The sequence below is a fragment of the Balaenoptera musculus genome, chromosome 2, assembly GCF_009873245.2.
Source record: "Balaenoptera musculus isolate JJ_BM4_2016_0621 chromosome 2, mBalMus1.pri.v3, whole genome shotgun sequence".
NCBI lineage: Eukaryota > Metazoa > Chordata > Mammalia > Artiodactyla > Balaenopteridae > Balaenoptera > Balaenoptera musculus.
The window spans coordinates 153,596,590-153,610,166 of record NC_045786.1 but is presented as its reverse complement, the minus strand read 5'-3'; the positions used below and the strand labels follow the sequence as shown (position 1 = coordinate 153,610,166).

The 13,577-nt window shown below is 35.9% G+C and overlaps 1 protein-coding gene across 2 annotated transcripts in view; it reads left to right on the top strand.

Moving 5' to 3' along the window:
• The window catches only part of CEP128 (centrosomal protein 128), a 435,146-nt gene that overhangs the window by 278,714 nt on the left and 142,855 nt on the right, over nucleotides 1-13,577 (top strand). The window lies entirely within an intron of this gene.

The window sequence follows — 13,577 nt, the reverse complement described above, 5'->3', positions numbered from 1 at the left end:
TTTGATATTGAGCTGCATGAGCTGCTTGTAAATTTTGGAGATTAATCCTTTGTCAGTTGCTTCATTTGCAAATATTTTCTCCCATTCTGAGGGTTGTCTTTTCGTCTTGTTTATGGTTTCTTTTGCTGTGCAAAAGCTTCTAAGTTTCATTAGGTCCCATTTCTTTATTTTTGTTTTTATTTTCATTACTCTAGGAGGTGGGTCCAAAAAGATCTTGCTGTGGTTTATGTCAGAGTGTTATTCCTATGTTTTCCTCTAAGAGTTGTATAGTGTCCAGTCTTACATTTAGGTCTTTAATCCATTTTGAGTTTATTTTTGTGTATGGTGTTAGGGAGTGTTCTAATTTCATTATTTTACATGTAGCTGTCCACTTTTCCCAGCACCACTTAGTGAAGAGGTTGTCTTTTCTCCATTGTATATTCTTGCCTCCTTTATCAAAGATAAGGTGACCATATGTGCCTGGGTTTATCTCTGGGCTTTCTATCCTGTTCCATTGATCTATATTTCTGTTTTTGTGCCAGTACCATACTGTGTTGATTACTGTAGCTTTGTAGTATTGTCTGAGGTCAGGGAGCCTGATTCCTCCAGCTCTGTTTTCTTTCTCAAGATTACTTTGGCTATTCAGGGTCTTTTGTGTTTCCATACAAATTGTGAAATTTTTTGTCCTAGTTCTGTGAAAAATGCCATTGGTAGTTTGATAGAGATTGCATTGAATCTGTAGATTGCTTTGGGTAGTATAGTCATTTTCACAATGTTGATTCTTCCAATCCAAGAACATGGTATATGTCTCCATCTGTTTATATCATCTTTAATTTCTTTTATCAGTGTCTTATAGTTTTCTGCATACAGGTCTTTTGTCTGCTTAGGTAGGTTTATTCCTAGGTATTTTATTCTTTTTGTTGCAGTCCTAAATGGGAGTGTTTCCTTATTTTCTCTTTCAGATTTTTCATCATTAGTGTATAGGAATGCAAGAGATTTCTGTGCATTAATTTTGTATCCTTCTATTTTACCAAATTTATTGATTAGCTCTAGTAGTTTTCTGGTAGCATCTTTAGAATTCTCTATGTATAGTATCATGTTATCTGCAAACAGTGACAGCATTACTTCTTCTTTTCCGATTTGTGATAATCCATTTTGATTCTTACAATGACTGAGGTCACAGTGAATAATATTTCGTTAAAGATACGTGGTTTTTAAAAAAAATTTATCATCAGTCATTAATTAGAAAATGTAGTAAAATAACCATCTCTAGAGACTGCAATATTATTTATGTTTTAGGTATAAATTTAATTTTAGACTGTAAAATCTAATGTTTGAAAGTATGCTTAATATTTTATATTCTAAACAGAAATAATTACCACTGTAAATCATGTAAGTCAGCCACCTTTCACGACATAAACTATTTAGACTACCTTTCCTAAATATTTTAGTGCCCACAAATGATGTATATTTCCATTAATTTATTATTGAATGTTTCAGCAAATGTTATCCTCTGCTTCTGGGGTCGTTTGAAATGTTGTTACTGCTGTTTCTCATGTGTTCAGCTCAGATCAAGTTAATCATATCTAAAAATCTTGTAGTATTACCAAATCTGGAAAAAGATTTGTCTAAGCAGCCGGAAAGCTTCTCTCTCTGTTGATGGAAGATTTGATAGAAACTGAGTGTTGTTGTTTCAGCCCAGTGTATTCTGTATAATTAAGCAATTGATGTCCTTTAGTCCATTAAGCAATTTCAGCCACCCTCCCCAACACTACTTTTAATTCATATTTTGTTGGTTATTCTTATCACTTTTTAAATCTCATTAGTTGGAGTTGAGATGCAACATTAGTGAAAAATTTGAATTATAAAACATAAAACATTCTGGAAAAATGTACTTATATTGCTTAATACATATAGTTATTTGAAGTCAAACTGCCCAGGAAATACCTTCTTTAATGAAAAGAAGAATTATAATTTCACAGTATCTTTTTAAGGGATAATGTTGGCCTGTATTTACAGTCTGTTTACATGTATCTACTTAACAAGCGCATCTGAAATTCTTGCAAACAGTTTGGTCTTTCAGTTGTATAAATATTCCCCTTGAAAACAATTTGCACTATTTTTCTTGTTATTCTTAAGAGAGAGACTTCAGTTTAACTCCTATCATAAGCAGAGACATATCTCCAATTAAAATAGATTCATGACCTTGGACCATTAGGCAGAAAGAACAATTTCCGACTTCCTCTGTGGTTGTCCAGGGCCTCTTGCACCTTTGAAGTATATTGATGGTGGTGGTAAGATGTAGGGGTGATCCTAGCAATGACAAACATTAGCACAACAAACCAGTATACTCTAGTTTTAACCAGATGGAAGGAAATAAAGCCATAGCACTATTGGCAGTGGAGCAGAAGAGGAGGAAAGACTGGATGCTATTGCTTTGTCTGGTGGGGGAACACTTTTTATTTAATACTTTTCTTATAATACTTACTAGTTCTATTTATTTAACCCCGTATTTCTGTTTCATTGGGTGACCAAGTCTGAGTTCAGGCAAATGAAGTTTCACTCAGCAATTAAGCCTCCATTGAACCTTGGTGGTTAGCACTATCCTGGTTTTTATAGGAGTCCTGGTCATCTTCACATCAAAATATTTTAGAGATGTGAATCTCCCTCCATAACTTCATATTTCAAATGAATACCATCATTCTAAGATCTATTGTGCAAAATTCATAACTTGGTACACAATTTCTCCACTACCCAATACTGAATTTGTCATCAGCTTGACCCAGGTAATTCATTTTTACCTGAGTCCATTTTTTTCTTCAGTTTCTGAAGAAACTGAATAACGGTGGCACTAAGTTTTCCATATTCCCAAAATGGAACCAGTATTATAAAAAGAGTATTAAATAAAAAGTGCTCCCCTACCAGGCAAACCAATAGCATCAGTCTTTCCTCATCTGCTCCATGTTTAACGGTGCTTTTGAAAAAATTTTTGTACAAGAAGTGTCCAAGAGGTGATGAGACAGATCGTGGCAAGATAAAGAATGATCATCGACAGTAACAACCATGTTGTATCAGCCAGGTGCCATGTGGCAGTATGACACTATCCTGAGAGACATCCCTGGGCTCACACTTCCTAGTGGGCTGCCCAAAGAAATGAACCCCCTCAAATTAAGACCCTAACACAAAGGGATTCCAGAGACTACTGGGAAAGCAAGTGGCTTAGAAAAGTCCTGCTACTCTTATCACTATAGGTTTGGGGGGTGTGTTTATATGAATCTTGGTGCATGTGCTTTCTGTAGAAAGAGATGAGGAAGTCACTGGATAAGAAAATGGATTTTATTTTTTCCAACCAAAGAAATACTAAAGATTTTGGGTAGAACTTTTTTTCAGGTAAAATGGTTAGTTTAAATAAAACATCTCCATATGTTTCAGGGTATACGTTTAAGGAAAATGTGCTAGAGACACAGAATAGCCAAATGGCTAAAAAGTCAGGCTCTCCTTTACTAGTTCTCATGTGACTTTGGCAGTGTTATATAACATTTCTGACCCTTGGTTTCCTCTCATGCATAAATCGTGAGTAAAAATAATACTATATACCTCGTAAGATTGTTGTGAAGATTAACTGTATTTAGCATAGTACCTAAAAATAACAAACATTTAGTAAATGTTGTTGTTGAAGTATTCTAGTCAACATGACAGTGATCTGTTAATGCTTTTAAATTGCTATTTAGCATGTGTCTGTACCTAAATCTGATGTAGGCTAAATTTATGTTTGTTATGGACTCTTCTAGATTTATCTCTGCAATCACAAAATCTGATAGAAGAAGTAGTTTTATGTTCTGTATAACTGGCAAGTATGTCTAATGTAGAAAATGGTACATAACTTACTCAAGACTAACAGTTATGAGTGTCAGTTACCGTATTTGTATCTCTGAACTAATTGGTATGATACAATAAGCAAATGATGTTTTAACATATGATAAGTCGACATGTTAATTCAGGTGATATGTACACATTGAAGATTTTTAATTTTACAATGACAAAATATAGACAAAGTATTTGAAATGCTGTGAGCCCCATCCTGTTATTTTAACCCCTTTCTTCATATCTCAAAGCCATATTCTATTCTGTCTTTGAGGGATTTAGAGTATATGGGTAAAGAAGAGGGGAAAATAAAGTACTGAGACATTGAAGATGTTACAGTTTTGATAATTCATGGTATCTTTAGTGTACATAAAAGACCTACCCATCCGTTTGTAAGTATTTGTCATATACCTCAAATTTGTGATCTCTGATAAACACAGCCTTTAGCATACACTGTCTGGCTCTGGGAACATTGCAGTCAAAAGGGCCTGGATTCCGGGAACGTTTAGGTTTGTACTTCAGTAAAAGGCCTCTCAAACCACCTGATAAGGGACATGGGTAGTCAAAATCCATCATCATAATTAAAGAGTCATAAGTACTGCTGATTTATCATGTAATTGCACATCTGACTTGGAAAATGGGTGTCATTATTATTTAGAATAGTTTTACATGAATTTTTAAAAAACAGATGCTGCTAATGAAATACATACCTGATTCAGTAGTTTCCATTGTAACAGACTGGTATTGGCCTGTTCTATTAGTTAAAATATAAATATTATCATCATGTTTCAGTGGTAGTACCATAATTATTTAGATCAGCAAGTGCTTTTCATTATGTTTAGTAGAATTTCAAATGTTTAAGGTGGCAGAGCTCTCAACTGAGTAAACTGGGGAATTATAGACATCACTCAGGCTTGTTACATGAAGGAAAGCCATAAATGATGGCAGTACGGCTGGGATTTTCTACTTGCATACCAGTGCATGCATATCCTCCTTCATTTAACAAATATTTATGGTGCACTTGTTATGTGTCAAGCCCCATGCCCTCAGGAAGCATACAGTCCAGTGGAAAAGACAGGCCCTTAAGCAGGTAATAATAATGAATTGCAAAGTAATGTTAAGATAAATTATTTTGATGCAGAGAGGAGCATTTTGGAACCTATATTTTTTTTCTTGACTCCTTTCCTGTGGTGGGACAAAATTATTACCAAATCTTGCCACTTTTCTCTCTAGAACATCTTTTCCAATGAAACTGTGACCTATTTGTACTTTATGACTTTTGTCTTAATTAGCAAAGCTTATTTTCATTTAAAAGATCTGCCATTTCCTTGAAGGGAACAAAGGTCTTCAATAGCTTTGTCCTGTGAAGTCATTTTAACGCTTGTCACAGTACTCTGTCTTTCTAAAAATGGCTCTAAATTCATTTCCTCAAGTATTCACAGGCCATGTTTACACTTTATGTTCAGGTGGGTCAGTTAACACGGAAACAAGCTTTGTTGTACAGTCTGGTTGCTCCCTGACCTCTGTCAGCAATCTCATTATGTAGCTTTAAGCGTTACTTTGGGAACTGAATCTTCATCTATGGTGGCAGAAAATCTTTATAGTTAATATCATTTTGCCCATGGTGTTCCAATATAAAAATAGCTCTTGATATACTGCATGAGCCAGCTTTTGTCAGTTGCTTGATCAACCATACCTATTCTACTCACAAGGGTACCACATCTGTTACACCTGTTCTCAGCTTTTAGGGAGGAATCGTCATCATTCTTATTTTAAGATGTTATAGACATTCTGTATCTATAGAGATGTTTAAAAAATTGCATTACTAGTTGCTCTGAGCCTGCAAATCTCTACATGATTATCCTACTTTCGAAGTATTGTCGTTGGAATATAGTAATAGATAATTTAAAAATAAGTAAATATGCAAGTTGCTGGGTCCAGTGACACACTGTGGCACGCTCCTCTCTTAAAACGAGGAAGCTGGCAGCTCTTCTAGTGGGCCAAGAATTGGCTTTGATAAATTCTTTATTCATTGGGGACTGTGGATGAACAGCTGCCTTTTGAATGTAGCCAAAGGAAATTTACTGATAAGCATAAATATGAATATGGCAATAAAGCTTTCAAACAACAACGACAAAAGAACGTTACGCAAAACCTAAGAAGACTCAAAACCAATTTCCTCTCTCTATCTCTTTCTATATTGCTTACCATAATTCTTCTATAGTTGCCATGCCCATAAGCAATGTCAGATCAAAAATGAAAAATTACCTTTTTAAACTTGTGCTAGGTAAATTAAAAGCCAATTAACTTTTAATTTTTTTCTCCATGTTCTTGGAAGATCTAAGTTATCAATCTGAAGCACCCTACTTTGGTGATAGCTTTTAAAAACTTCAAGTATACACAGTAACAGGAGACAGGATGTTCAGTGGCACTTTCAGCTGAAACGTGATTTATTCAAGAGTTCTTGGCTCCAAAAAGGATTTTTACAGATACATTTTATTGTCTTGCTTAACATCAGTACATGTCACCTGTTGGTTTTTTTTTTGTTTTTTTGGTTACAAAAGATTTCTTGTTCTTGCTCAAAACTGGCCTCTGGCTATCTTACTAAAAAGAATTTCTTTCAAACTTCCCTTTTCCCCTCCCTTTCTTCCATCAAGCTTTTTACATGTTTGTTCTCTAGTATTAATGGGAATTACATGTATAAATTACACCTTAAGTGCAACTACTTCTTTGTGTCATTTCCCTGAAAGAATCTTAATCTCCATTTAATGGCCACCAAATATAAGACCAAAATAGACTTCTGCCTTTTGAGAAAAATGAGATGCCACCATTAAAAAAAAAAAAAGTTCAATTTATTCTTAGAAAATGAATGGATTTCCCACTAGTCAAACCTCTGGCTGGGTGGTTTAGTGCTATTTACACCACATTAGGGTTAGGCCAGGACAGCTCGAAACAGGAAAGGTCTGTATGAGTGAGTTCAGGTGGATTCAGGGCCAGTAAAAAATGGGAACATGGATATTAGGGGATGACCAGAGGAGGGGAGTTTAGTAACATGCTGTAAATATTAATTCTGGTCTCTTTCTTCATGACCAAAAGTTAAATTTGGATTTGGGGTTCTTTTGATTTTGTTTTAAGTATGCTTATTCACAATTTTCTCATTAGATTTAGGTGGAATAGAACTTAATTTAATCTTCTCCAGAGGCATCTTAGAACTTGCCACATTTAGTGTCTGACTAATTTCATGATTAAGAAGGCTAAGAACTTTCTAGCTGGAAAAAAGAAAAAGGAGTCCCATCTTTCCAGTCCTATTTGTTTTCACGCAGTGCTCTAGGATGCCACCCTTGGCTTCATGCCCTTGCTTTCAACAAGGTTGAGCAAATGCAACCTGTAACTCAAAGTATAGGAAGAAGACAGTTGAAAGCAGGGGAGCTGTTGTCCTGACTGTGTTTTCTTTTATAAACTTGGATTTTTCAAGAAATTCTTGAGAATCCTTCACATTTATATTGACCTCAGCCCCCCTCCCCCCGCCCCCGACTCCCTTATTCATTAAATCTCAATGGAGAATTTTATTATAGAAAATTAACTTTGGATTTTGCCAAAGATGTAAAATTTCTCCTTAGGTTTTTGAAAGGCTCTGGTTTTCATCTGACTGTGACTAAATTCATGGTATTTGGAGAGGTGAAACAACAATGTGCAGCACAGACGAAGGATGAGTAAAACAGATTAGAAGGTCAGTGAAGGCTTGCTGGAGTAAGTCTTATCAGTAGGATACTCTCAGTTGCAGCGAAAGGAAGATAGACTCAATCTGGCTTAAACAAAAGAAAAAGGATTTCCATTGACTCACGTAACCCAAAAGACCAGCAAAGGTCTGTTGTCAGGAATCTGCTTTTGTCTCTTTTCCATTTTCGATTGTGTTTCTCAGGCACATTCCTCCCAAGTGGTGACAATGATAACCACCAATATCCCCCATCTGTCTTTCTACCAGCTGTACAATCCCAGTGGTAAGATGCCGCTCTCCTAAAAGTCATAACAGAAGTTCCCTGGAGACTCCTCCTTAACTCAGTCAGCTGTAGTTCTGGGAGCCAGTCACTGTGGCCAAGAGGATGTTGTTTTATGAATGGCCAGGTCTGGGTCATGTACTTACCCCTGAGCCCCTTGGCAAGATGCCAGGCAGACAAAGAGGAGGAGCAGGAAGGGACAGAGTAGAATTATGAAGGACATGTATGATTATAGTGAACGGCATGTGATGAGTGACTAGACTAGAAGATACAGTAGCCACATTTTGACCAATCTTTCATGTTAGCTAAGGATTTTGCACATCACTGTAAATCTCTAATTGAAGGGTGTACAGGGATATGACATTACTAGACTTATATTTTAGTAAGATCACTCTGGAAATATGAAGAGGATAGGTAGGTCGGTAGATAGATAGATAGATAGATAGATAGGGATAGGGTTATAAATATAGGGGTAGTGATATGGAAGTTATAGTATTTTGTTCCTCAGTTCCAAAATATAATCTTATGTACCTCCAAACCCCCTACCTTTATTTGGCAATCAGGCCTAGATATGAAATATGAAATAATAAGAGCATAAACAGAGGTAGAAACAATACAAATAGGTTAAGGGATTGGATGCGAGTGTATATGAACAAAGAATCAACTGGAATTACTAACTCATTTAAGGGGGAGAAAGAGGAAAGTGACATTTATTTAGACCGCGACTATGAAAATTGTGGTGACATTGAGAGAAAAAAATAATTTTGGTGTCAGGTAGATGATTACTTATACAAATTGCATCCTCAAGACAATTAGAACATAAGCTGAAATGGCAAAACTGTGGTTTAGAAGAGCAGTGGCAGTTTATAGAGGGTGATTTAGATCATGCGTATGGAGATTCAGTTCACACAGAATGGATGAAAGAAAAAAAATGACTTACAAAGAGAAAAAAAGGTCAAGAATAAGACCTTGAAAAATACCAACATGTAGCAGTGGGGAGAAATAGGAAGAAGAGACCAAAAAGACATGAAAATATTGATCTGAGAAGTAGGTAAACCTCGAGTAAAAAAATCCAAAGAAAGTGTTTTAAGAAAGAAAGGGTCATTGTATAAAAATACCTCACTAAAGTTAAAGATGAAGATTGAGGAAAAGGAAAGGACATTACATTTAGCAATTAGGTCACCACTGATATTTGAGAGACCATTTCAAGCCAAAGTACATGAGTTAAATAGGTGTTAAGAAAGTAGAAATGTCACGTACTGTCTATTCTTTCAGGAAGTTTTCTGGTGAGAAGAAATCTCTAAAGCTCTGTCATTGGAGATCTTTCAAGGGACCTTATCTACTCCCATGATTTCAACCATGACAATTTTCACATCCTTCAGTCTAGCCCAGAGTCTCTCCAAATCCAACCTATTACCTATCACCAAATTAATTTTCTTAGAATTCTTTTAGGTCACATCACCTCTTTCTCAGGTATCCTCAGTGGCTTCCTATGAATAAATGTACAAAGCCAAGTGGTAAAGCCTGGATTCAAGTCATCTAACCAGAGCCAATCTGACTTTGAAATGTTAATTTCTCACCAGTTCCCTGGGTGGACATTATGGTCTTCTACATGCTCCCAGTATTCCGGCCAAATTAAAATTCATGCCGTTTCCTGATTATGTCCTGTGCTCTCCAGTGCAACTAGTTGAGAATATATCCAGTGCTCTCTCTTTTTAGAAACTTTCATCCATTTATTTTTTCATTCTTTCAAGACTTATTCAAAGATAAGTAAGACACAGTTGCTGATAAGATGAGACATTGTATTAGTATTTTTGTTCTTCCTTCACTACTAGATCTTGCTCTGTGGTCTGGCTTTACAATAAGTTCTGATATGGCATCTTCCATGTTATCTGTTTAACAAGGAAGGATATAGTATCCTCCCCAGAAATATCAATTTATTTCTCTTTCCTTTATTCACAAAAAACAGGTGTTCCCTATACTTCCTTACCTTTATTCATGTGTTTGTACTCATATTTATGGCAATATATATATATATATATATATATATATATATATATATATATATACGAATAAGTATGTAAGTATAATGGAACATATTGCTACTCCCTGACCCCTTCATTAGATTCGGTTTCTAAAATAATTTTTACTATTCCATTATCCCACTCCAGATGTGATTTTTGAGTCTAACTTCTCTTAAAAGACTTATTTCAAAATAAGCTATGTCTTGCAGAAAGCTTTCCCTAATTTCCCTCCCAAGTCTTTTCTTCTTTCTCTAAACTCCCACTGTAATTTATCTGCATCTTTTTGGATACCAATCATGTTCCATTAATATAATTTTATATATTTGGTGCCTCTTTTCCTAAAGTAGAACTTTGTTGGGGGTAAAGCCATTTCTTTCTTCTCTGAATAAGAGAAGAGACTGAATATCTGTTGAATAAGTGAGTCTCATTGATAAAACTTATGACATAGTTTTTATCTCCATCTGTTCACCTCTGAAGTTCACAGTGACCATCACCATTGCTCTCCATAATGATATGTAGATGTCCATGGCTATTTATGTAGTCCTTTACCTTTCCGTGGGTTACTTTCTCCTATAAAATATTTCGCTCACCCTGAACAGTGATTCACATGGTATCTGATTTGAAACTTTTTTTCCACTTATCCACATTTCAGGTCAAAATCCTCTTTGGCATTCTGATAAAAATCCCACCAAATTTTTCTTCCTAGTAGTGATGAGATAAATTTCTTTCCCTGCCAGAAGCCCATTTTGGCTTCATGTCCTTAGTTTAGAAAACTAACTTCATTTTGTCCTATATCATCTATATAGCTATTTTTTCACTTCCCATATCTCCCTTTCTATTTAAATGTCCTGACCTTCAACTAAAAGAAGAAACGAAAACTCTATCTGCCAAGGCCTTCAGCTTCCTATCTTGGGCTTTGGAGTCACTATACATATATTCCATTTTTTCCCTTACTATTTTATTCATGGCCAAGTGAATCAGAAATAATAAATACCAGCCAGTGGATTTGATAAGCCTTGTCAGGTCACATATCTCATATTGGCTACAGGAAAACAGTATACTTTCTAATTTGTCATGTCAGGCCTATATAGAAGAAAATCACCAATCACAAATACCCAACTCTTCTTCCTGAGGTCAAGTGCTGAATTCCTCAAACCTGCTATTGCCTATGAATGTCCCTTATTGCTCTGTAAAATAATGTCTTTTCCAATTTTTTTGACCATGACCTTGTATAAGAAATGACCTGCTATTGCCTAAGAATGTCTCTTATTGCTCTGTAAAATAATGTCTTTTCCAATTTTTTTGACCATGACCTTCCATAAGAAATGCACTTTTTGTCACTACCTGGTACACGTGTGTAGTGGACACACACAGATACATTGCACACGTGTTTATGACTGAAACAAAAGTTCTGTGAAGCAATACTTTCCTTATGCCAGGATGTAATTTTTTTTTTTTTTAATACTCTTCCATGCTTCTGTGTCATTACAAAGAAACTTACCGAACACAGTAAATTGATATAATGATCCACTTAGGGGTTACATCTCACAATTTAAAAAATATCAGATGAGATTTGGAAGATTGCTTTTAAATTGAAAGAACTAGATTCTTTCTCCATTCCAGTGGTTCCCAAAAGTTAATATGCATAAATATTTGGAGGGACTTTGTAAAAATATAGATTTTTGAGCCCCATTCCTCAAAGATTCTGATTTTGGAATTGCAAGATGAGGCCCAAAAATCAGCTGTTTAACCGATGTACACCCCATCCAAGTGGCCTGGAGACCAGATCTCGGGAAGCTTTGCATCATTTTTTCCTGAGGTTGCAGAGGCTCAGAGGTCCTGCTTCTTCCCCTTCATCTTTTTGTTTCATTCGTCTGCCCTCCATGCTTTCCACCAGGCTTGCATTTTCTCCACTGCAGCAGCATCTTTATTTCTTTTGAGTTTTATTTTTTAGGTACTTAATTCTTTCATGCTCTCTAGATGTCACATCCTTTGTGATAAACCAGAAACTAGAGACATGCTCTTTAGGCTTTTTTTCTTTCTTTTCACCTCCACCAGCAGATTAGTATCAAGTAGGACAAGTAAGATTATGGGTGGCCTCGGAAGACAGATATAGCACCTGCCCCGTCTTTGTGTACTACCTGTTAGTTGCAAGGGTGGGCGTGGGGAGGAGGGGAAATTGGAGAGTGCAGTTTGAACCACAGTCCTTCGTATTTGCCTTTGGAGCCCACCCACCTCCCTCACCCACCCCACTTCTCCCTACTTCTGTACATTTTCAGGAAACAAATGCAGGATCTTACCTGCTTGCCAGGCCTCTTCTTCCACAACTTCATATGAACGTTATGGTTAAGTTTTCCTCCTTCTCATTTGTTGCTGCTAATGTGCTTCATGTCAGTATTTTACACTTTCTTAAATCGTCTAGATTCATCTAGGCTCCATTGATCCAAACACACTTTCAAACCCTTTCATAGTAATTCTTAGCCATGTTGGAAACCCACTTGATACTATCTGTACTTTACTGTGAACCAGCTTATATTTTACTTTATCATTGTTTCCTATTTGCTGAAATTAGATCTTAACCTTTCTCCTTGCAAAAATCGTAAGGTCCCAGAGGCGAGTAGTATGTTGTTCATTTTCCTTTGATCCATTAATGTTTAATACAATTTCATATTTAAACTAATATTTAATACCTGAATGAAAGAATGAGTAAACAGATGAACGTCTACAACTCTGGTTTATTTTATTTTTTTTAAGTTTACAGATATGTAGATACTCTTTTACTGACGTCCTTTATTAATTGGTATTTTCCTTAGCATACTTTTATTTTTAGGTACCCATCTTATGATCTCTTTTAGGAAAAGCTTGAAATAGATGTTAGTTTAATAACATAAGTAAAGAATACAAGGAAAGATTAGTAATATAAGTTTAGTTTGGTACATATATTGTTGTTGATAACTGAAATTCGTAGTTTAGGCTTTAATTCATAATTGCGTATTAGCTGCCGCCTCTAATGAAGACTATTCCAACACCCCACCAAAACATCTATCAAGCTGTTTACCAAGACAAAAAATATCAGTAATACTAAAAACCAAGACTAACAGATAACCTAATACTGAAATCTAGAATTAAACTCCATAGACACATGGCAGGTAAAACTGAATTGAGGAAAATTGAATCAGGCTTTACTTCCTTAATTAAAGACCCTCTGAAAGAGGTGGGGAGACGCTTTTGCTTATCCGCCACCTTTTCTCATGACTCAGAGACCCGGATCCTGCAGTAACCATGAACCAGCTAACTCTCACTCTCACTGATTTTTTAGGTAGCCGTATTTCTGTGTCCGTTGAGAAGCAATAACTTCCAGAAATTCATCAGGACATAAGGGGTGGACGGGTACATGCATATTTTGACCTATATTCTCTATAGTAAAGCCTGGAAACATACTGGAGTTAATTAAATTTGGCAAATAGGGAAATATAATTTTCCATATACCCTGCTGGTTTAGAGGGTCTGAGAACCAAGCAGTGAGATTAAGAGCAATATCCACCTGGCAAAACTACATGATGTTAATGAATGCCTGCAAAGTATTGTGAATTAGATCCAAAGCAGTGAATATAAACTGGTTTTTTAACAGAAAGGTGCTCAACTTCAGCACCATAGATATTTTGGACTGTATAATGCTTTGTTTTGGGAGCCTGTGCTCTGCATTACAGGC